We start from the raw sequence: 24,748 nt of genomic DNA on the forward strand, positions 1-24,748 counted from the left end.
ATAATGGCTTTCCCTCTTTTTAAACTATTTATTCAAAATGTGTGTAAATAATGTATTTTTAATCTGAGGGTATTACAAAAAAATTAATTAGGTTTAATAGAACTGTGTTACTTTATACAATGGGCTTTTGTTATGTTTGCCATTGGTGTAAGCTGCTGTTGTGACGAAAGTAGAAATAATCATCCCCTACTCTCTCCTATTTTTGACTTCAAGGAAAATGTGACATATTTTGGAATACTGAAATATGACAGGTTATTTTCAGTTTTAACGCAGAGGGAGGATTTGGAGCTTTAAATAGTGCAGCTTAACAAGTTGACTTTTAGGTAAATATAACTAGAATCAGCAAGCGCTTATCTACTGATTAGAGAATGTGCATTTAACAAGCATCTTATGTATGCTGCAGTACATGAGCACAATTTGATTTTTTAAAAGGCAATTTTTTTAAATGCAGATTAATTTCATTAAAAATTAAATCCACACCTAAACTTTGATCTGTGGAATCTTTTAATGGGACAAGAGCCCATCAATCTTTAGGACTGTCTCCTTGCAAAATACATGCTAGAAAAAGAGCAATGAGTCCTGCTACACATGCCAAGAAGCCAATGTCAGAGACTTATCAGTAGGACTAAGATTTTAAAACACTTCTCAGAAGAGACCTGGGAAGGGCTATCTTTAGGCTATCACGAACATGCAAATATACCTGAGATCAGAGATAAAGGAATACACTTGTAAACATGTTCATGTAACACAAGCACAAAGCACAGTTAACTGCAGTAATGTGGGGAAATGTAGAGGCTGAAAGAGATTCTGCAAAGTGGGATTACTGTTGAGAAAAGGAAGAAATACTGCTTCACAATACAGCCATGAGATTTTAATACTTCTTTCCAGCTCTTTAAATATATATCATTATAGTGTCTTATAGGACTGTGTGTAATGGACAGAGGTGGGTCTGTAGAGTGCTGTGGTAGTGCAAAAGCAACATAGTTTTCCTATGCCCCTGAATTGAACCTTGAAACTCTGTATATGTAAATGAAGCTTCTTGTTTCTTCCAATGGTTGTTGGTGTTCAAGGTATGTTAGAGAGGTCCTGAGAACACAAGTCTCTCAACAGATATTAGTGTCCTGTATCTCTCTCAACAGATATAGGAGTCAGCACATAGATACTCCCAAGCCTTTAGGAGTAGTTTGAATACCTAGATGCAATATCTAACCATAGAGGTGAGTATAGCTTTAAGGGGCTCAGGGTTCTTTCTAATGGTTCCCCAGATCTCCAAGTATCTGCTGATGGGTGTCCCCAGAACTGCTGCATTTGACATGTTTGAGTAAGTAGATGCCTAGATCACATCTAATCTCAATGGCAGTTCAGGGAGTTGGCAGCTATTTTGTTTCTGGGCAAAATGGATGAGGCATCCCAGAATATTACCTAATTGTTTGAGCCACACAAAAATGACAGTCACAAACAGAGATATTGGTCTTCCTTTTGTCCAGTAGCCTAGTAAGCCTTTATGGCTTTTAGGAAAACTCAGATAAATTTTATAGACTTAAATATTCATTTTAGCAGAGCTTAGATTTCTGATGAGTGCACTCTTCTCCAAAGGGGGTTTAGGCACACTCTAAATTGACTCTACAACATCACTTTTGACTCTGATTCATAAGTCCAGTTCAACAGAAGAAATAAGGTTTATAACTGAACATATTCAGCATAATCTGTCAGCTGAGCAAGCACTGAGTTCATTCATCAGACTATTGGAAGCTAGAGCAGATGGGTCACTAGCCAATATCTGTGGAAGATGCTGTCTCTAGTTGTCCTGCAACCAAACTGAAGCAGGGGATACTGGATTAGCTCTGTACAGAAGAAAGAGTTTCTAAAACTACTTTGTTCAGCACTTGGAATTTCCTTGGAGATCTGATCCAATCCATCTCAGTTCAATGTATTTCATGAAACAAGCACCCAAGGCCTGCAGAAATTCAGGAACTGTAATAAAAATGGAATTAACAGATTAAAGGAACTGTCACAGGTAAGAGAAGCTAGGCCACAAGGGAGAAAGACATGATTCTTTTAACAACACTAAGAGTGCGATCAAACATATTTACGTTCATCATTTTTGTACTGTCTCTTGCAATTTTGTTCTATTTTAGGAGATATATAGACATAGAAAAACTTTTAAGAACTTTTTTTTTCTCTATGGTTTGTAGTAAAATAGAATAAAACAAAATAGGAGAAATTACTTCACATGAAGAATCACATCTACACAGCCCACTTCTGCTATTCAAATTAGCCTATTCTGGCTATGCTGGGTTTCTTAACACTGCTGCATAATGAATGTTGCTCAAGTGTGAATTTTACTTGCTATCTATGTAGGACAAAGTGTTAGATGCTCCCATGGGTTGATCTGATATTTATAAAAAGAGCTGATTTCAAAGAAAATCCTACCTTTGCTTTGTTTCTATATATATAATTCAAAAAAATCTAAGGAGCATTTTATCTGTGAAGCTTCTCAATAAATAAAAACTTCACATAATTTCTCTTGTAATAGTAGTTCCTTTATCTCATGCAGAACTTTTTTTCTGAAGTAACATTATCAGGAAACTCCTTGCTTTTCTGTTCAGGAGGTGAGTTTTTTCATTGTTAAAGGGACCACACTGCACACAGCCCAGGTAGATCATCATCCCTTCACAGTGTTACCCAGAGGTTCAAACCAGGTTAATTTTGCTTGCTCCTGTCCTTATGATGTATTTGTCCCACTCAAAGAAGCAAATTACATGTACAAATGAAGAAATCATGAAATAAAAAAAAATGAAAGGCATGGAGTTCATGGTTTTCCAGCAGAAAATACTTAGCAAGACCACACAGCTGTAGTGTTTTCCAGTGGTATGGACAAAGTTTGGCTATTTTCATGGTTAAACTATTTTTTCCAGAACTATTTCTAAGTTCTGGAGGTGTACAAGCTTATTAAGTGACCACTGCCATCTGGATTCTCTTGGATCAATAGAAGAGTTTCAGTTTGGACAATACTCTCAGGCGGGTGGTGTGATTTTTAGGGAATCCTGCTCAAGGCCAGGAATTGGACTCAATGATCCTGCTGGGTCCCTTCCAACTCAGCGTATTCTATGATTCTATGATTCATACAAGATTTAAACACAGAAAATGGGAACATACCTCTAACAGATAAACTTACCTGGGTCTCAGTGTGGGACTCAAAGTAACTCTTGATTAAAAGAGGGATGAAATAGCAGACAAAAGTTGGACAGAAAGTAGGTGCAGACACTTAGTGGAAAAAAATAGGTGAGGGTAGAATAGGTAAGGTAAGAATTTTGGTGGCAGAGAGTCTTATGCATCGACTTTGTACTTTGAAATAAAATCACCAAATGGATATAAAATATTTCTATATTTGTTGAGACTTGCAAGCAGAGTAATTCTTAACAACAACCTCCTGACTTCTAATCCAGGAACGATAATGCCTCCAGATCTGGAGGCAAATGTTCTTTTAGCTCCTTCGCCAAGAGTAGAATCTGGTGCTAAATAGATGTTTTGCGTTGGAGCAGCGTTGTAGCGCTGTGGGCGTTTTCAACAAGTCGGTGCCCTTTTGTAAAAGCAGCGCAGTGACAGGGACGGGGCGAGGCCGCAGCCGGCGCGGCAGCGCCGAGCACCGCCAGGGGGCGCCGTGGCCCCGCCGATGGCCGTTCCTGCCCCCGGTTGTTCCAGCGCGGGGACAGCGCGGACGAAACCAGCCTTTTACGTGACCCTCGGGGGAGGGCAGGCACCGCCGCCGCACTGAAGGGAGCTGCTGGGTTGTCTCGTTTTGGAACACGGAATTCAGTACCTTATGAACGCCTCTGATGCTGATAAACCACCTCGGATAAGCCAGTTCTGTGGTTTCTTTGCAGAACTCAAGGATACAGACAAGGTGAATCTCTGGATCATTTTTTTCTCTTTCAAGTGTAAAGGCTTGACTGAAAGCCTGCTGTGAAGGTCTCCTGTGTGTTTAACACGAAGTGTTTAGCACAACAGGACACAGAAGCAGGCATTTCTCAAAGCACCTCGATACCTAACAACATAAACACTTATAGATCTGCCCCTAACCTCAAAAGAATAAAAAAACCCACAAGTTGAAAATAAGATTTAGAATGGAATTCAATATCTATTTCTACTTATAACTAAATGATGATCATATGAGAAGGAAAAAACTTATACTCTCTTATTTGGACACAAAGCGTAGCATCTTGTTCCACTGAACTGGGATTTGCTTCATACCAACATTTGGAAATGCTGAAAAAAAAATTTAAAAATATGGTTCTTACTTTTCCATTTTTATTAATGTGGCATATCAATATGCACTAGGATTTCATAACAAAATTCCAATATTCAATGATCTTAAATATCTGATCTTAAGAATTCGTGTGGAACTCTACCCCAACTGCTAGAATAAAATAAGAATTTAAAGCAATCTGGGAATTTGAACACTTCACATACTCATTGTATAATTACATATAGTAGACTAACTGTGGCACTGCCACTATAGGGACTGAAATAAACCATTAAACCAGTTTGACAAGCAAGTTAAACCACTGTTCTGTTCCTGTCCATACAGTCACATTTTCCTCTTGACTTCCATCCTGCACTTTTTAATATGGCATGGCTGTTGCAAGAATATACTATAGTCAACAATCATCTGGGTACTTTAAGATTCTAGTGCTTCTGCAAACTTCCTAGCAGAAGGAAGGGATGACATTTAAAGATTTTATTGTTTTAGAAAACATTGAATAATATACTGACTTGTGTACTGATTTAAGTGGTCAAACTATGCTGCAGTAGACAGAATTTCAAAGGAAATAGAATACAGTTCTTTCCCCTGCTGATTCAACTGCTGAGCTACGCAGCTTGTGATGAATATGCAACTGATTCCTAATGGAAATGAGAAACAGATAGGAAAACTGCATAGTTTTGTGTTTTAGGGAAGTTTCCAAACAATAAACAAAACTACTGCCATGTGGCAGAATGAGATGGAGCTCAGCATAAGGGTACAAAGTATGTGTGGTGTCTCAGTACCAGGGAGCCACTGAGGGGTTTGACACACTGACCTGGTGCCACCTGGGCTGTCTCACAGCCTGGTATGCTGTGGAGATGCGTGATACTGGCAGGCAGGACACAGGACCTGGGAAAAATGTGCTGAATGTTTATTTTAATCCCAGTTGTAATACCTAGAGGTCTGCTGTCCCTGTGCGTGGACAGTGAGCTCACACATGGCTGCCCAGAGCAGGGTAGAGGTGTCCAGAAACAGGCTCTGGCAGTGTCACTTTAGGTGCTGCGTGGAGCCTTACCTGGCCTGTAGCCCCTGCACTAGGACAGGGAAAGGCTGGTAGAAACACGGGCTCATGCTAGTTTGCTCTGCCTGGGGGTCTCAGGCACTGTGGAGACCTCCCAAATGGTACTGGGTATTTTTCTGTCAGGAACTGAACACCCTGTACAGATACAGAGTAGTTTGTATGTGTAAAGACACAGAGACTCATTCTTCAAGGACGGTTCTCCACTGATACAATTGATCAGACATGGGACTAAAACCCAGAGTTTATTAATCTTGATGTCTTTCTTGAGCATAATTCCCTTTCCCTAGCTATAGTATATAAACACTTTATATATGTGTATATGTTTATAAAGTGTTTGGATAACATATAGAGAGAGTATAATAGAACAACTAGATTTGCTGCACTAAAGATTTTAGCATGGGCTTATCTTTATATACATATAGCTTTTCTATGCATGTATAAAGTGTTTGCACACTCAAGGCTTAAGAAAATACAGAACACATTTAAAAGTCTAGCTGATTGCAGTCCTTAGTATAGAGAATAAATATTCCAAAAATAAACTTGAAGTGCAAAAACAGGTGTGGCGAAGCATTCTAGAGTATTATTAAGAACCATGAATTAGAATTGAATTATTTTAAGACATATTAGCAAAAGTATTGAAAATGTAAGATTTGTTTGTCTGAGAAACAGTCTCCCAAGCGCTGTCATAGAAGCAACTTTGCAACATTCAAAAAATAGACTGAATAAATTAGAATTTAAAAAAATCACACTAAGAAGTCCTAATTACCTGGTAATAAAAGGCACCAGAAGCTTAATAATATGTTTTTGAGTCAAATTTCTGTGGTTACATTTCTTGCTATATTCTATCTTCATAGGTACCTAGCTGCTAAGTCAGTCAACTGTCATGCCTACTTACTAATTTGTCCTCCTAACCCCTATAACATTTATTTTATTAAAAACAGATGTCTAAAAGAATCTATTTTCATATCAGTCATATTTTCTCCGTAATTGACATAATAATATGATAATATTATCTGGTAGACTTATTCTTACAAAAAATAGACAACTAAATCAATTTAGTATAAAGACTGTGGGAGATTAAAAGTTAATATATGACAGGACTCTGAGACTAACAGGATATTCAGGTACCAAGGTGGGCGTAATGTAGAATTCCTACTGAAATCACTAGCAGTTAGGGTACTCTTTAAGATGTAAGAAATATTAATACAGGCTTTTGAAGTTACAAACGTCAATCTTTCCTGGAGGTTTCCATTCAGTATTTGCCTTAACTTGGTAATTGAATTGGTGAACATGACTGGTCTTGAAAATATGCCAGTGTTTTCCTTACAGCTGGGTGTCAAATATGTATAGAACTTTAATACCCAACTTCCATTGCTGCCTCCTCATTTTTAAAAATCCAGTTAGGTGCAAGTCTGAATTGTTAGATACCTTTGACAAGGTGGCTTATTATTCCATGTTAGAAAAAAAAACCAGTAGGAAATAGATCTGTGTCCATAAAGTCTTATAATTCCTGAGGAACAAAAGTTCTTAGCTCATATGTCACTGCCCAGCTATTCTTATCATCTTTATATCTTGGGGCCTGGACCATACAACCAAGAGCACAAGTTTTGGCCAAAGACAGATAATCAGCTTATTTCCATGCCACTGAGAAGAATGAAGATACTTGGACATTTTTTAAGTGATCGGCATAGTTGTAATTGACAGTGACATTACACAGTTGGAAGTTTAAGCTCAAAAGGAAAATAAATATAGTATTTTTTCCAGAAAAAAATTCACAAAGCTCAGGTTTCCTAAAGATTACTTGGCACAAAACTCTAATTTGGGCATGGTAGGTAATAATCCTGTGTTGGCAGGGAGGATGACAGGAGGAGTCAGGTGACTTATGACAATATTCCTCCCCATCTCTTATTTTTATGATTTCCATAATGATTTGAGCAGAGAAGCATATCAACTCAATTGCAGAATATCAGATCCAAGTTTCTGTATATCCAGGTACTTTTTATGAATAGAAAGGGTTGGCAAAAGCAAACTGAAGTAAAACCATCCACCCTCTCTTGGCGGGCAGCTGGGCTGGGAACTGATTTGCAGCCACGAAGTTTCTGTCTAGTCCCGTATTTACTAATCGACTGTGAGCTTTCCTAAATTGCAACCACTGCAGTTCATTTTTCCTTTTTGAATTTAGAGCTAGGAGTAATCTGGTGCACAAATCAGAGCAATGAACAGACAGAATTAGTTCTGTGTTGTGAAAGGACTACAGTTATATTTTACTGTTACATTTATGCATTAAGTAATGGACACTAATCAATGCTCCACTGATTGCTTTGTATGTTCAATTCAACACACAGCCATGTGATAAACCCGCAGTTTCAATATAAGTTGGTGCTTGGCAGCCCACTGCAGAATGTTTATAGCAGTGTTTAATGACTGGTTTGGCTGTCCATCTCTAATTGGAAAATTCTTTTTCTTCCAAATTCCAGAGAGTAGCAAAGTCACAGCTGTTCAGGTATAAACAGTCAGAATTCAAGATTTGCTGCTCATTTTACTACTTGTTCCCTTTTTTTGTGAGTATGATCACTCTTCTTGTTATCTGAATGGAATACATAAACTATCTACTTCTATTGTCATTTCACTACTTTATATTATACCTAGTCTCCTCATCATTTGCTTGTTTGTCCCTCTGGGACCTGGAACTGCAAATTAGGTCAATGTTATCACAATACACTAAGTACTGTAAAGGACAGGATCAGACTGAATTTGTGAAGCTCAGAGAGAGGGATCCCACTCTCTTGCATGACTATATAGCTGTGATGGCACTCAAATTGCCCCTAGAAACACATTCAAAATATTTATTATTTTTCAGATGTTGGCATAATGTCAAGCACTACCAACCTTACCCCTAACAAGCGAATTCCAGGAACACCTGAGAACAAAATTTTATTGTTTCTATCTAGAAGTATTTTCAGCCAAAAAAGTGGATGCTGTAAATAGAACACATTAGATCCTTCTGGGCTCCCATTGATGGATTCCCAAAGAGAACAGACTTAATTATTAGCACAACCATGGGGAAGCTCTAAAGATATTGGTAAACACACATTTTAATATTTTTACAGTTATTCTTAGATCATAATTTAGTGAACGATTGTTTTTTAATACAAAGCCTGACCTTGCTCCAAAAGTATGTGATGAGAAAGGATTCCGGACAAAAAGCAGAACAATGGATGTTTTCAGCCCATATGAGCTAAAGTTAAGGTAAAATGTTTGCAATATCCACTGCTAAGCAACTGAGTGTTCAGTATGACTCTCATTTATTGAATAATGTTATGGATTGATAATTGAGGAGAAAAACATTCCCTCTTGTATGTCTGCCCTTTGTATTAATTACATTGAATCCTACCTAGTGCATTGAAGATGAACAAAGAATTGACCATTGGACCTACATTATATCCTATATGCAGTATTCTTCTTAAAATACACTGAAAGGATAAAAGGCAAAGCTCCTCCACAAAACTGTGGGCCTTAGCAATCCTTCCTCTCAGGAGTGGCTGTCAGCTTCATTATCTCACTTACAACTCTGAATCGATGTCTGTGTATCATGATGGGCAAATGATTTGAAATGCTAGGAAGACCAAATATTTATTATTTTTAATACATATATATTTTTTACTCAAAAGCATTGACAAGATCAGATTGTTAGTGTCACTGGTTTGATTTATAGAAATACATGTATTTTCTGTGCCACCTGGGCAAAGATATATATCCATAAATGAAGTGTTAGTATTTCTTGCTGGTCTATTAGCTATACTGTAGGATCTATATAACTAAAAAAGACAACTAAGCACCAGCATCTTCCCTAGCACACTGAGAGACTGCCGAAATCATCGTTAAACAGAGCTGACTTGCAAGTATTACTCAGCATGCCAGAACACAGAAGCCAGTAGCTGTTATTATAAATACAAAAGTCCTGGATCCAAAATGGCTTCCTTTCACTATGACTGGTAGTTTCCGAGAGTAATCATTTCATGTAGTCATTAGTTTATTCTGGCACAATAAGTAACCACATGTTCCTGAGTGAAGTGAGAGCTTGTGATCTTAGAGATGGTGTACAGCAATCTGGACTGGTAAAGATGTAAGAAATCCAATAAATCAAAGTCCATCTGTACATTATTTCATAAGACCTCCTTGAAAATTCTTTTGGGAATATTCATAAATTGCAAAATAAGGGAATTTTCAGCATCTGTAACTGACAGGAGGGGAAGCAGCAACTGCTCACAAGTTAAACAAAAATTCTAGCAAGAGGACACACAAGGAGTTTCTCCTTTTTCTGTGACTCCAACTTTGTCTTCAGATCTGTGGTGGGAGCAGCGTCCAGCAGCTTGTGGTCACTCTTCCAGTACTGTCACTAACTTAGGTCACCTAGTATAGGCCTGTTTTCAGTTCAACAGCTCTGTACTCTGAATTTAGACCTGACTGCATATATTTTATGAACCTGACTGGGAGTAACTGGTATTTGAAGCATACAGTCACTGATAAAATTAGACCTTGTTTGATGATTGCTTTTTCATTAGTTATGTGATGCCATTTATTGGTATAGCTGGTGATGGGTCTCGAGACTAAGTCATATGACGAGTGGCTGAGGGAACTGAGGTTGTTTAGCCTGGAGAAAAGGAAGCTCGAGGAAGACATTAGCACTCTCTACAACTACCTGAAAAGAAGCTGTAGCAAGAGGGGGCTTGTTCTCTTCTCCCAGGCAACAAGAGAAAGGACAAGAAGACAGCATCAAGCTGTGCCAGGAGAGGTTCAGGATGGACATAAGGAAGAATTTTTTCACTGAAACTGTTTTCAAGATTGGAATGGTCTGTTCAGGTAAGTGGTGGAGTTACCATCCCTGGAAGTGTACAAGAAATGACTGGAGATGGCACTTAGCCATGGTCTGGTTGACAAGGTGGTGTTCAGTCAAAGGTTGGACTCAATAGTCTTGGAGATCTTTTCCAATTTTAATACTTCTGTGATTTGCCAGAGGTCATACAGTGCCTTTCTCATGTTTACATTCATGTTAATGTTTTAGGTTCTATAACAGAAAAACAAGACATTTTCCAGGAGCAACTGCAGCAACATTGATGCTGCTATAGCCTGCTCATCTGTGCTTGGTTATGTAGAAGCTTAAACACAAATATGTTCATGAGTTTGTCAAATCCTGCAGCACCTCAAGTATGGTGCCTCTGTACCTTTAACAGCAAAGAAACATATCTCAAAAAAAAGGTAAACAACCAACCAAACAAAAGCCCACAAAACAAAACAAGAAGCCACAATCATACAAAACCCCAAAACAAAATTAACAGTCTCGCAAAGAAATGACAAAAAAAAACCCAAACCCCAAGACAGAAAGAGATGGTCAAGTTCCTTGATAGAGAAAGCCACGCAGGATATGTATAAGCACATGTGGTAACAGATTCTGTCACACTGTCACACTCCCCATTCCTCCATCAAGCTTTTGGTGAAAATGTTGAATAAAGATACATGGAATTCCTACTCTTATTGAGAACCACTTCTGCTCTTACCTGCATATGCTGATGTTCATACATTGACGATTGACTTCCACACCTGGCTCCTTCACCTGCTAAGCAGCAAAGCCAAGTTTCCTTTGTCTTTCTTTTATTTGTAATTTAACTAAATGACCTACTCTTGTTGCTTTGTGTGATTCCCAACAATATTTAATGTCTTAATCTTTTAATCTTTCTCATTTTATGCTCAAATGCTATTGCTGCTACTTTACATTCGTACTTCATAGTGTTTACTTCCACTTTTATTCAATTCCTTCTTATTCTCAGGTATCTTCAAATATAATCGTATCTCTTTTGACAGTTCTCTTGCTTCAGAAGAGCTTGCCTTTACAATTTATATACTTTACTGGCTTCTCTTAGAGTTTACTCTGTCCTACACTCTTAGATTATTTTCTTAGGCTATTTTCTCAAAAGATTGCTTCAACCACTTCCTTGATTTTGTTGTGGTTTCCTTTCCTGAAACCAATTATTCTTATTCCTGCTGCTCTCATCCCTTCCTTCTTTCCAAAAACAAATTTATAATCTATACAGCAGAGAGAAGAAAGCTGTGACAAACAATATAGAGTAGCTGCAGTTGATAGGTAATGACATAGATGAGTGACAAGATCTGAGAGTAAATTTTTAGCTTTATTTTAATCCAAATCTTTTGTTTTGTAACATTTTCACTTATGCATAAGTGGATGTAACATGATATCACCATTAATTTCTCTTGAAAGTTATAATCATGTTTTATTTTCACTTTCAAAGATCTCTAAAACATTTAAAGGTATACAGAAGACCCTTGTAAAATTTAGTAAGGAAGAAGCCATGAGAATTCTATTAAAAAAATACATCTGAGATGCAGATAAATAATTATTTATTCAAATCTGTGTCTGAAAAAAACAGATAGGGATACTTTCTGCCTCATTTGAAAAACAACTAGTGATTTGTATTAAATAACTAACTGCCTTTAATAGAATGCTAATGTTTCCATAGGATGCTAAATAGCAGAATAAAAGTATGAAAGGGATGAAGTCTATACACTATTGGAATTTATTGGAATTTAGAAGTCAGATGAGGCATCTGAGTGATACACACTAAAAGAAAGGAAGGAAATACTTTGGGCAAGAAACCCAATAGTAACCTGTGTTCTCATTAAGGTTTTCAGAGGATTTTTAAGGATCAGAGGCAACTTCAGCTATGAAGATCACAACTAAACAAAGAAGGAAAAAAGAAAGAAACTGCAAAGTTTGCAACTTACATGTCATGAAAAGTTGAAGGGCTAAAATGTGCTTTGCAGATTAAGGAATATAAAGGTGCTGGATCCTTTGGCTTTAATACAATGGATGAAGAAACAAATTATGATTGACTTGAAATCAGTCTCTCCAGAATGATCAGAGTTATTCTTAGCAAAGGGCTCAGCTCTGAAGTGAAGAATACTGTGTTCCTGCTCCTAACATCTGCAGGAGATCCACTGGCACACTGCAAGCTCTGCTGCTGGCCACCATGGCAGGATTGAGCCCACAATGAATTTGTAGTTGTACAAACCTGCTTTCTCTCCAACAGTATTGTAGAGCTTAAACAGGATAGCAAATGACACAAATCTGAAGAAATGTTTAGAAACACTCTCTGGTTCCTCCTGCCTTTTAATGATTTGTCTGTTGGCATGTTTTTCCTCTTTGCCGTACAGCTGATTTCTTTGTTATTAGTTCAGATTACTGTCAGCAGCTACTGTCAGTTCTGCTGTTTATAGTCACTGTGATTCTCAAACTGGACAAAGTTTATTTAGGTGAGGAAGGTGTATTTTTCACTTAAACAAAAGAAAGACTAGAAATGCTCTATTCTGTGGCACCCTGTGGTCCTTACTGGCAGCAGCAAAACCACTGTTAGTGTTGTGTTCCTTGTGGTGGACTCTTCCCACACTGACTCAAACCTCCCCACTAAGGTGACCCAGAGCCTCAAATTTCTTTTCTTCTCTACCCTGACAAGAGGGAGACTTGCTGTCTGTACCCTCTGAATTCGTGATGTAAACAGCATTTTTTGTGGCTACCATTCTTGGCAAAAGTGTTGCTTCTAGGAACAAAAACCTCTTTCCTTGAAAAACAGGAAAAAGCAGTGAGGGCCACTCAGAAGTCTGTAATGCAGCTCCCGTACTGAATGGACTTGAAACCAATGCTGTTACCCCAAAATCTTCCTATGAGTTACACAATGCTTAAGAACAAGATTTACAGAGCCTAATGTCAGGTCAGTGCTCCACCCCCCTCTGCCAGCTCAGCATGCTACCCTATACAGATTAAGAATTAATCTTGCAGCAAGATAGTGGGATAAGATTTTGGATGTCACTACGCTCCCTGTAGTGAGATAGGGAAGAACATCTCGCAGTTTATTTCTTGGAGAGGTTTGACACAGCCTTGGGGCTGCCAAGTGAGATGCAACAGGTCCACAGCTCCAGAGAGAGAGCAGATTAGAAAAGATTTCAATTTACCTGGTATCAGGCCAGAGTATGCTGACATTGCATTTTCTCCTCCCTACACACTCATCCCCAAGCCAGCCTTCTCAAATGGGCCATCATGACTGTTTCTTCTGCCTCTCCAGTCTTTTCTGATGTACCCCCATAGGTATGTCCAGAAAACAGAAATCCACTCCATAACTCTGTTCTATGTCTGCTGTGAAGCTTTATATACCACACTGTTCACAAAGAGCACATAAAATGCAGGAGAGCCATACTGCTCCATTAATATAGCCTAGAATGGTGTCTCCTGCTCTGCCCTGAGCAGCACACAGCACAGACATGCCCACACAGCATCGCTGCTTCACCAGTCCTATAACTCACAGTCCAATATCTGCACTTCACCACCACATGATTATGTTTAAGCCTTTGCTAAGGGTTAATCCACATCACGCAGGGCTTAACTGTAACTGTGATTTTGGGGCTGTGAGGGCCCTTCAATGAAATTTTTATGACTTATGTATTCAAGTTAATTTTCTGGTAAAATTCAGAATCAGAAGTCCAGTGGGATGTCCAAATACTGTTATTGAGAAACAAATCTTGGAATTGCTTGGAATGCTTGGAAACCATAAACAGGAGTAGAGGTCTCAGCAAAAATATGATACTCTCAGAGGAAATTGGAGATACCCTCAGAGGAAACTGGAGAAAGCAACCCGTGTTCAACAAAAGATAATAATTGAGATAAACAGCACCCTTGAGATAAAAAAGAACATACAGAGATTCCATAGGAAATTTATTTTCCTTGTTTTTCATGGTTCTTTGCAAGAAAAATTGATGTTCATGGTTTTATGTTTTTATTTTACATATATTTCCACGCTCTGGGGCAGTAGTGTCCATGTTTTGTTACCCCACATGACCAAACCAGCAGACAGTATAGCTGATAAAGCTTCATTTCGAGATTTACTTGTAACTAGTGCAGTGCTTCTATGAAAAACAATTACTGGTCATAACAGAAACCTGTATTTGCTGATTTCCTTCTATGACATCTTATTCATAAAATGAGGATGAACTTATTTTCTGTTCCTCTCACTGAGTCCCCCCATGGGAGTGTCCTGCCGTGTGGCTGTGACGGAGGTGCCTGTCAGAACACAGGGTTTTGCTGCATCTGCTGGCACTGTCCTCCTGTCTTCAAGTTTCTCTCTCTCCATCTCAGGCTCTGCAGGAACAGGGCTGTCTCTCACTGCTCTGGGTATGGCAAGAAGAACACCAAGGCCTCCCATAAAGAAAGCCTTCCAGACCCTGCTGCAGGAAGTCAGGGAATCCAAAAAGGCTTTTGCTGTTGCGGAGAATGTGCCCTGGAGAGAAGTGTATGAATATAAATATCTTAGTTCATTTGGATGATTTATAGGAATATAATCCTGTCACCCTTAATTGTGAGAAAACTAACTTTTGTACTTAAATGGTGTTTGAAATGAAGTTTGGCCCACCTAGGAAGGAACAGGGCTGGGGAGGTACAGGATGGGGAATAAGCCACCGTAGGCTGATACCCTCAGGCCAGCCAGCAGAAGAGAGAAAAGAAAAGGGGAAATCAAGAGAAAAGTATTAAGAAATGATTCTTGGAAATTACTCTAGAGCTCAGGTAGGGAGGTAAGTTTATGCACTCTGTGTTGCAAGAAGTAGGTCACAGGCAAGATTTCCATGCAGTCTGCCTGGAAGCCATTCAAACCATTCCCATAGCTGTGGTTTGGCCCAGGTTGCAGACTCCCTGTGACATGCCCAAAAAAAGCAGCACCTTCTGGAATCTTCTGCCAGCCCATGCTGGGCTCAAAGGGGGCTGAGCCACTCCGGTCCCCTTCTCCTGAGGCTGAGTTTGCTACAACTGGCCATAATTTTAGCTTTGTTCTCTGCTAAGATTATATAGGTTCCTACTGTCACAAGATGAATTATTTTTATTTAACTGGCAAAATTATTTCAAGGCAAACATTTTATTTACAAGTGACTTGGTATTACAGCTGTAGTTTCCACTTCCTGAGGGCAGCACAGGGGAAAGGCAGGGATATTCAATGACGATGACTTTCTCAATCTCAATTTCAGTTCATCCTGGATAGTTTTACCAATACCAATGTAGCAATTCAGTAGGAAAAAAAGAGCTAGAATAAAGGAAGAATTTACCCAAGTACCTAATGACATTTTCTTCCTTCTTAGGCCCTGCCAAGAAAAAAAGATAAAGTTAGCTGATTCCTTACTTCCCAAAATGAGGACTGAACTAAAGGGAAAGCCACAAATTGCTTCTCATTCTTGTCACTCTCCACAACTGCACATATCAAAATCATCTGTAGGCAGGAGAAAACCTACAGTGCTATTCTGCAGCAGCTGCTGGAATGACACTGGGAGTTAATGTGCCCTACAAAACCTGAAAATCTCTTTTTTCAGACTGTACTCTCACCGTCTTTTCTTTTCTTTCAGAAAAATAAGTTCTCAGTATGTGATGGAGAAAATATTATCCAGATGGGACTCCAAAGAAGTTACTACAAATTAATTTGTGGAATTAAAAAAAAAATCAATGGAATTATTATCTTTTATTTTAACAGACTACAACAAAGAGTTTATAAATCATCTGTTCTTTTTCTAATATCTTTTTCCAAGATAAAGTCTGAAAATGTAGTTCTCAATCCCACTTCAAATACTATAATTGTAAATGGAAGATTAAAGATAAAAAGACTAATATACCATGTTAGCCAAGAAAAATTTTACATATCTTATAACTCTTTGTTGGTTTCTTACATCAGTGAGGTGATATGACAAAAATATAGGATCATATGCGTACAAAATATAGATTTGCTGAAGTCCAAGGGGCAAAATACCGATCTAAAGAGAAATTATTTAATGCTCAATAAAGGCTCTTTTGTGCAGCTCTTGAGCCTATTTCTCTGTAGAATTTCATCACTCTGAAAAATCTCCCTCCTATTTCAGACTGTCTCCTTTTTCCACTTCTAAGTTTTCACTTGATATCCATTGATATCATACAAGACCTTCCCTGTAACTCACATGTATAGGGGCATCAGTATTAAGGCCAGGTGTTTTAAATTCTTTATGGGCTTCTGTTCATGACTGATTTAGAACAACATAAATATTGGTAATAGTATGCACAAGTATTATCTTTGGCTGAATAGAAATATCACCTCTGATATCTAAAACAATTAAATGTCTTCCATAACCATCATTAATTAAGCCCAGAAACTCAAAATATAACCTATGTTTATTAAATCATCTGGTAATCAAATAGAAAATAAAAATATTTGAAATCTCTATGATTCCTAGTATCATTAGTTCTAAGGCATTGTCAATGTTATTAATATTTAATGCAGTTTTTCAACTCCATCACATTTCAGCTTCTGTATTACCAAGCAGATGTTTGAGACATCATTCCCCTGATTTGATAAATGGCCATGAGGATCTGTCCTGGAACATTTGCAACCTCTACAAGAACTTCAGTCTTACCTAAAATGTCCAATTCTATCAGCCAAAACAGCTATGTGATGATTAACCCATATTTTGTCCCGAATACCAGAGGCTGAGAACAGCATACTGTCCTGACTCAATAGTTTTATACTCCCTTTGGCCACAAAAGCTCATCCTTGATTCAGTATTTAAACTGCTCAAATTCCTGTATTTATTGGTAATGCTTTTCAACAGGCATTTAATCTCGTACACTTGGGTTTTAACTATGGGGCCTATATACTAAACTTGAATCCACATTTCTGAAGTTTGCAAGCTTCTCCATAAGCCACAGACCTAGAGAGAGAGCACTTCATGAACTTACAGCCACTCATAACCTGCTGTAACCTGCTACACATGCTTCAGTAAGTACATCTCTGGCTTGACAATGTAGGAACTGCCATGTAGTTTAACAGCTGCTGGGCTGCTATAAATGTGACTGTTTCACTTCCTTTCCTTATCATTAATTTGTGATGACTAGTGCTGTATGTAAGATTTGAGGTTTTCATATCCAATGTTTTTAAATGTCTTATCCTGTAATAGGCAATAAACATTTCTTCACTGGAATGCAAAAACTCATTCCGATGGAGGACAAAACAAAGCAAGTTCAAGGTACCTTAGAAATCATGATCTTCTGTGTCATTAAATATTTTTTGCTTATTCTATTTATTTTTAACTGTTGTGAGTCCAGTACCAGGATGTGAATTGTGTTGTGTTTACTGGACTTTTTATTTAATTTCATTTCCTGACATAATATGGATGGTCAACTCTAGGACACCTAGGATTGCAGATATTTCACCTTTCCAAATTTGGGCCATAGTTTCCTTCCATCATCCCTTTTTTTCCTTTTAGTTTTAATAATTTCAAACAAATAAGAATATTAATTGTTCTTGATAGAGGTTTCAGATAAAGAACACAATTGCACTGTGTTTTGCTATTATTGTTATATTTGTGTTTATTTAGGAAGGGGTTTTTACCAATAAATGGTTAATTGTGAACTTACCTTCCAATATCTAACTAAGCAAAATTTCTTGAGCCATATCTTTCTCAAAGAGCCTAATTTTTAACATGTTCCTCCACAGTGAATTTCAACTAGTGTATACATAATTTCATATAAAAAGTGCTAGTCCTTCAAGAGAAATGTGGAGGGGAAAACAGAAATACATGAGGAAAATATTTCAACACATAAATCAGCTTTTCTCCTGTGTCTTCTGTTTGTGGGAAAAATAAATACATTCACTAGCAATACTGCTGCTTTTTTAACTCTGCTTGAGTCTGGGACTGTACTTGGGACAACTTGTAGCATCTTTCACAGGAGCAGGATAAAGAAGTAATTCCATCAAGTCTTTTTTCCTTGGTCCCATGACAGTCATTCAAATTAATCACTCAAATTAATTCGACTAATTTATTTAGAAGTCTGTGCCCCTTTATGAACACTCTACATTGTTATCTGCTTTCCTTCACTGCTTCATCCGAATGCCCTGTGTTCTTAATGCCTAAATCATAGGATGTTCTCTAGTTAGCAAACTTGGTCTCTCTTATTGCATCTCTATACATTTTCAGATCCCAGGCCTGTCTAAAACCTGAGTTTATGTAAAATGAGATAGTCTTGGGAACTTTCATTCTGCATTAAAAAAATTAATATATTTATAAATACAGTGTGCAAGGCACATTAATGTTTTAGGAAAGTTTCTTGTCCCCTCAACTAACTGTTTAATTGGATGCTACAGTATAGACTGGAATAACTGTTTGATTCATAACTGTTGGGTCATTGGCTTTTATTAAGGAGAATATATGACTGACCTATCCTTAAAATGCTGCTATCAAAAATTTCATTTACTCAGGTTAAATAATTACAGTGTATATTATTCATTCTCCCCTGTGCCATGCCCATTGTAATAGTATGTGTATCAGTCCTACCATCTCAGGTTTGGGATTTAACCAAGAATTGTACACGTTCAACATTTTAGCATTGGAGGTCTGCCCTTTGTTAAGCAAGACAGGGGTCATTGCATCGGAATTTAACCATTTACCCTATACAGATGACTGACAGTAAGGTTACCCCTTGTGATGACTTGGTTTGGTTTGGTTTCAGTCTGAGTCAGGCACTATTCAAATATTTGAACAAAAAGCCCCTGGTACTTGTCAGCTACTCAGAGAAATCAACATCTCTGTAGCTTCATTACTACCAGCAAAGAATGTCCACTTTAAAGTGTTTTGCAGCTTCTGTGATAAATAATGTAAGGGCTGAACCACCAGATTCTGTTATAGAAACAGAAAATGCTTACTCTAAACAGAATGTTCCAAGATAAAAGGTATTTGGGCCAAACTGAGCAGGATTTTCCCCATTACACATTTTCAGTGTCTACATAGCCAAGTCCAATGACATGGAGAGATATCCAAATTCTTCACAAGATAGTTCTGAATAAATATCTGAATACCTGAGTATCTAAATATCTGAATAATTATCATATTACTATTACTGTCTGCATAGGACCATATTAGAAAACACATCTTTTATTTAACCAGAAAAATCTTTGACTTATCAGAGCCCTGGCACTATGGAACAATTCTGATACAATGAGCAAGTTGGTTGCATGTTACCATATATATTCAATATAGGTTGTCTGCAAATACTAGTGTGAATAAATTAAGTATATCTTCCAGATAGTTCAACACAGTTTTTTTGACTCTTTTCAAAGAGATTTAGAGGTTGTTCAGAGCAATGTCTGTCTACAGCCATACGCATGAAAAAAGGACACTAAAAATAATATGATATCAAATGGATCATTTGGCTAAGGGATTTGAGAAAATGACAACACACTATTGTGTGAGGGCAGAGTTGAAGTCGGCATTGCTTCAAAGAGAAAGACTTAATATTTAGAAGAGATTAATTTGAGCCTTTAACTTGCAGCTCATTTAAGAATTGAGCTGCTTGTTGTTATGCTTCTAGTTATTGTTTAATAGCTGTTGTGGAAAATCCACTACTGACTCACTGAAAAGACCTCTGCTTTCAAGTTCTGGGAAACACCTTACTCCTCATTCCTTAGGTAAACAAGGCAAAGGAGTTCCCTGCCTCAATTGTCTCCCCATTTTTTAATAATCTAAAAATACTGACTGAGTTTCAGGCTCAGACTTGAGTCATAGTTTTAGATGACTCATATAACCATCAACCAAGTCTTATCAAATCCCAGTTTCAATTCTCCTGGGTTAAAGTGGGCACAATAACAACTGCATGTTAGCTTTGGAAATGTGCCTACTCATTTTATGCTCCCAACCATTTTATAACTCTCATATACATGGTGCTAACTCACACATCTAAATTTCAGAATGAAGGAATTAAGAATAGCCCATTTTGAACACTCCACCCTCTTATGAAGCCTTTGTTTATAGCATTTTCAATACATTTTTAGCCACTTGGAAAACTTTTAGTCACTTTAACAATTTTTTTTCTTCTCAAATGAATGTGCTAAGGATATCACAGAATGTTGAATTTCTACTTTATTACAGAATAATCAGTAGAGATCCTGGCATAGAATTTAAAGGAAGAAATCTACCAAAGATATATGTATTTCGGGTTGTCAAATTGATATTTATTTGGAGCTGTAGTATCAACACACTATGATTACATGGAGATTGCATTGAGAAACCATTAGCAGTGGATACATTTTTGTCATATTTACTGATTAAAGAATTAATTTGCAAACTTTATTTGAGCATCATGCACTAGAACTTGGCTTTTCAAATCTGTGACCGTCATTAATGAGTTAATGCTGATGTTACTGGTCTGTAAATTAATATTTATTGAGGATTTCACCAATACTCTTAGGATCCTCCTCTATACACATATCAGTGAATTTTCATTGACCTGGATTTGAGGACCAAATTGAGGTGCTTAACAAAGTGCCAGAAATGAATGCAGTGAAACTGACAGATAACTTCGAAGTTTGGGACCAATCTTTCTCAATTTTACTATATACCCTGAATGAAACTGCTTAGTTAAGGAATAGATATATATGAGGATTAGGGGGCCCCTGGTGGTCTAGTGGTTAGGGTGCTGCACTCTCACCGCTGCGACCCGGGTTCGATTCCCAACCCCCCGGGCAGATGGAGCTCATCAGCCCTGTAAGGCAATCCATCTAAGAGAAGGTCACTCTAAACAAACATATGTCCTGAGACCCTCACTGCCACTGTCCAAGCTTGCTCGGCCCCGGCAGATGAACCTCAGGATTAAAGGGTGGGCTCAGTTCAGCGCACGCTGAGTCTCACCTAAAAAATCCACTGCGCAGGCTCGAAGGGTTAATGACCTTTCCCAAATCTTCGCTCGTGAAGACTGGCCATACATATGAGGATTAAACATCTAATGCTTGTGAAACACTCTGAAGCTAGATTAGTTTTTAGATTTTTATCACTGACTCACTACTGAGTTTGAGAAAACTCAGAGCTAAAAAAAACATTTTAGACAAATATTTTTTCACAAAAAATTACAATTTCAGTGGACCTGATAATATTCACAAATCTGACCCAGGGAAGAAACGTGATCCAGACTAGATTCACAAAAGTCAGCAAACCATGAGCAATGCGCTGAGTGTCATTTCTCAGCAGTTCATACCTAAAGATACTAGGTTCCTTCTGAAAGATCTTCCAATGATCTACTGGATCAGTAATAACCATCATTCAAAGAACTGCAGAAATATAGGTTAATTTAGGTTGGAAGGGACCTTCAGAGGTCATACAGGCAACCCCTGGCTCATATTTAATGAGACCATGTTACTTATGGACTTGACTATTTGAATTTTGAACGCCTCTAAGGACAAAGAACCAAAACCTCTCTGGGCAGCCCATTCAAACATCTTACATCTCTCGTGACTCCCAAGTGGAATTTCCAGCATTCTAGTTTGCGTTCATTGCCTCCTGTCCTTTGTGCACGCCCAAGGAGAGTCTGTCACCATCTTCTCTGCATTTTCTTGTCAGGTACTTGTAGGTAGCAATAAGATTTTCCCTTCACCTTCTCTTCTTCAGCATGAACAAACTCTACTTTCTTGGCCTTTCCTCTTACATCCTGTGCTCCAGCCCCTAACCATCTTGGTAACCTCTTCTGTGTACTAAAAAGTCTAAACCTGGGCACAGCACTCCGGATGTGGTCTCATAAGTGCCAAACGGAGTTGGTGATCACTTCCCTGGATCTTATGGCTGCACTTACTAATACTACCCATGGGTTTTAAGCTGGCTTTGCTTAAGTCTAGCTCTCATTAAAGATATAGGTTGTTTTTTCCTTCTGACAAGAAAGATAGACACAAAAAACATCGTATCATATCAGTGGGGTTTTTAATTTTTTTTATTCCAACTGAGCAAAAACATCAGTTATTCACACAGTCTTAGGAAAACCCCACACATTTATCTAGTGTACAACGCATCATATATCCTATAATTTAACTCACAGTTTGTTTAGCCGCATGGGGTTTTTTTGTTCATGTCAGCTTTGACTGGGAAATTGATCTTTTCTTCCTGTTATTTATTCTTTTCTTGTAAATGATAATGAAGGAATGCAGCTAAAAATACACAATAAGGTAAAACAATCCATATGTTTTGATAATGTTAGAAGGCAGTGTGCACTTCTAGAGTTGTTTTCTTGCTACCAAAAATCTGAAATCATGTCAGCTTTGATTCTGTTGTTAGTTCACATTCCTTCTCGCTTCAGGATTTGGAAGGTAAACTGCCTATTGCACAAGAGCAAGAATGAACTGTACAAGAATAAATCTCCACTTGAAAATCAAGGCTCAGTATGCAGTGGCAACCAAAAGAAGTCAACAAAGTGCTGGGCACTATCAGGATAAGTACTGAGAGCAGGAATGACAGACAGCATAATTTTGTCTCTATGTCAAACCTGCCTGTGTCCTATTCCTGAGAGCTTTGTGCAGTTTTGTTCTCCAAATCTCAGAAAGGATATGACAGTGAAGAAAGTACCCGGAAAGACAATATCAATTATTAAATGAAAGGACCAGCTACCAAATTAGGAGTTTGGAGGAGATCAAAATCTTGATATAACTAAAATTTGCAAAATTGTGAAGGTACATCAACAGCAGAATATAAAGTTGTTATATGCCAATTTGTACAGTATTAGGGGTATGGGGCATTCAATCAGGCTTGCCAAAACCTGATTTAAAACAGAGAAATAGAATAGTAAGTGAATATCTGGAATTTGCTGTTACAGAAGATTGTGAAAGCAACCAGCATTGGTCAAAAACTCATCAAACTCATGTTGTCCCTAGGTATTTTCTCTTATTGTCATTTCTAAGAGACATAATATTAAGATAGATGGATCATTTAGTCATTTGTATGTTAAATGGAGAAACTGAAGCAATTAAGCAAAACTGAATGAAAGTATTCTTAATGGTACAATCAAAGTTCTGTGCTCTAATTAGGTAGCCCATCAGACAGGATTAAAAACTGGACTGATCCCTTCTCACACAAAGGCAAGAGGAACTGATTCAGCCATTTAGTAAAGGACAAGGGCATTCATCTGGAATATGGGTGAATCTCAAGTTCCTACTTTGTTAGGTGCATAGATGTAAAATTTTTTCTCCTAGTCAAATTCCCTACTAACCAAAAGTAGACCTGCCATGTTGTAACATTCTCTTCAGTCTGAAGACTTTCACTTTCTGGAAGTCAGTGACAGATTAATACTGCACAGAAACAACACTTACTCTTTTTTTCAGGTGTAAGTTGGGAGTTGTTACATGTGATGTTTCCTAAACAGAAGTGATTAAAAAATGTTTAATTCAGAGTTATTTGATTCGTTTCAAACAATTCTTTATAGAAAAGCAATCTTCAGAGAAAATCTTGATGTTTCATAGCATTTTTTAAGTTTTTAGACAAGGCTAAAAAGTTTTGCTTCGATGTTCGTCTTTCCTCATCCAGAACTATAGGAAAACACAATACACAAATCATACTTTTAACCATTCAAATAGTGTCATTATTTGACTGTAATAGAAGTGTTTTTCATAACCAGAGTTTCCTATGTCAACTTTGAACAGTTTTTATAAATTATTTTGCATTGCAAAGACATAAAGAAATAGCACAACTTAAGGCATAAGCTCTGTGAAACTTTCAGTGAACATTTGTCATGGTTCACTTTCAGACAGGAATTTCCATTCTTTATGCTAAGGGAACCAAGCAACATATGATGCCAGATTTTTTATTAACTGGAAAGATTCTGACATAACTAGGCACAGATATTTTCTAATCTGTTTATATAATAAATTCCACTTCACATCTGGCTAGAGAAAAGTGGACTAAACAAACTGGAGGATGCTGAAGCTTTAGGAGCATACTCACTAAAATGTTTTCAAAATACCTAACTATGATGTTTGGTTACTTACATTAAGGTAAAAATTCACAGAATAATTCAGCCTGGAAGAGACTTCAGGTGGCTTCTGGTCTGATCTCTTGTCCAGAACAGGGTCAGCTCTGAAGTCAGACCAGGCTACTCAGAGTTTCACCCGGGTGGTGTTGAAAACCTCCAGGAATGGAGACTGCACAGCCTCTCTGGGCACTCTGTGCCACTGCCCAACTGTCCTCATGGAGAAAAGGATTGTCTTTATACCCAGGCAGAACCCCTCTTGTTTCAGTTAACATCCACTGCCAGTCACCCTTTTGCTCTTCACCACAGTGACATGCCTGACTTCCTTAAAACTTCACCCTAGGTACTGGGGCTGCTGCTAGGTTCCCCTGAAGCTGTCTCTGCTCCAGGTTGAACAAGCCCAGATCTCCAGCCTCTCCTCACAGGGCAAGTGTTCCAGCCTCCACCAATTTGGTGACCTACTCTGAGTTTAATCAATATGGAGGAGAGAGTTTTTTGATTAAATGTACATTTATATTATATTTCTTTGTAATGAAAAAAGATTAGACATTTATTTCTGTGTCATGTAACT

The sequence above is a fragment of the Lepidothrix coronata genome, unplaced genomic scaffold, assembly GCF_001604755.1.
Source record: "Lepidothrix coronata isolate B3197 unplaced genomic scaffold, Lepidothrix_coronata-1.0 Scaffold53, whole genome shotgun sequence".
NCBI lineage: Eukaryota > Metazoa > Chordata > Aves > Passeriformes > Pipridae > Lepidothrix > Lepidothrix coronata.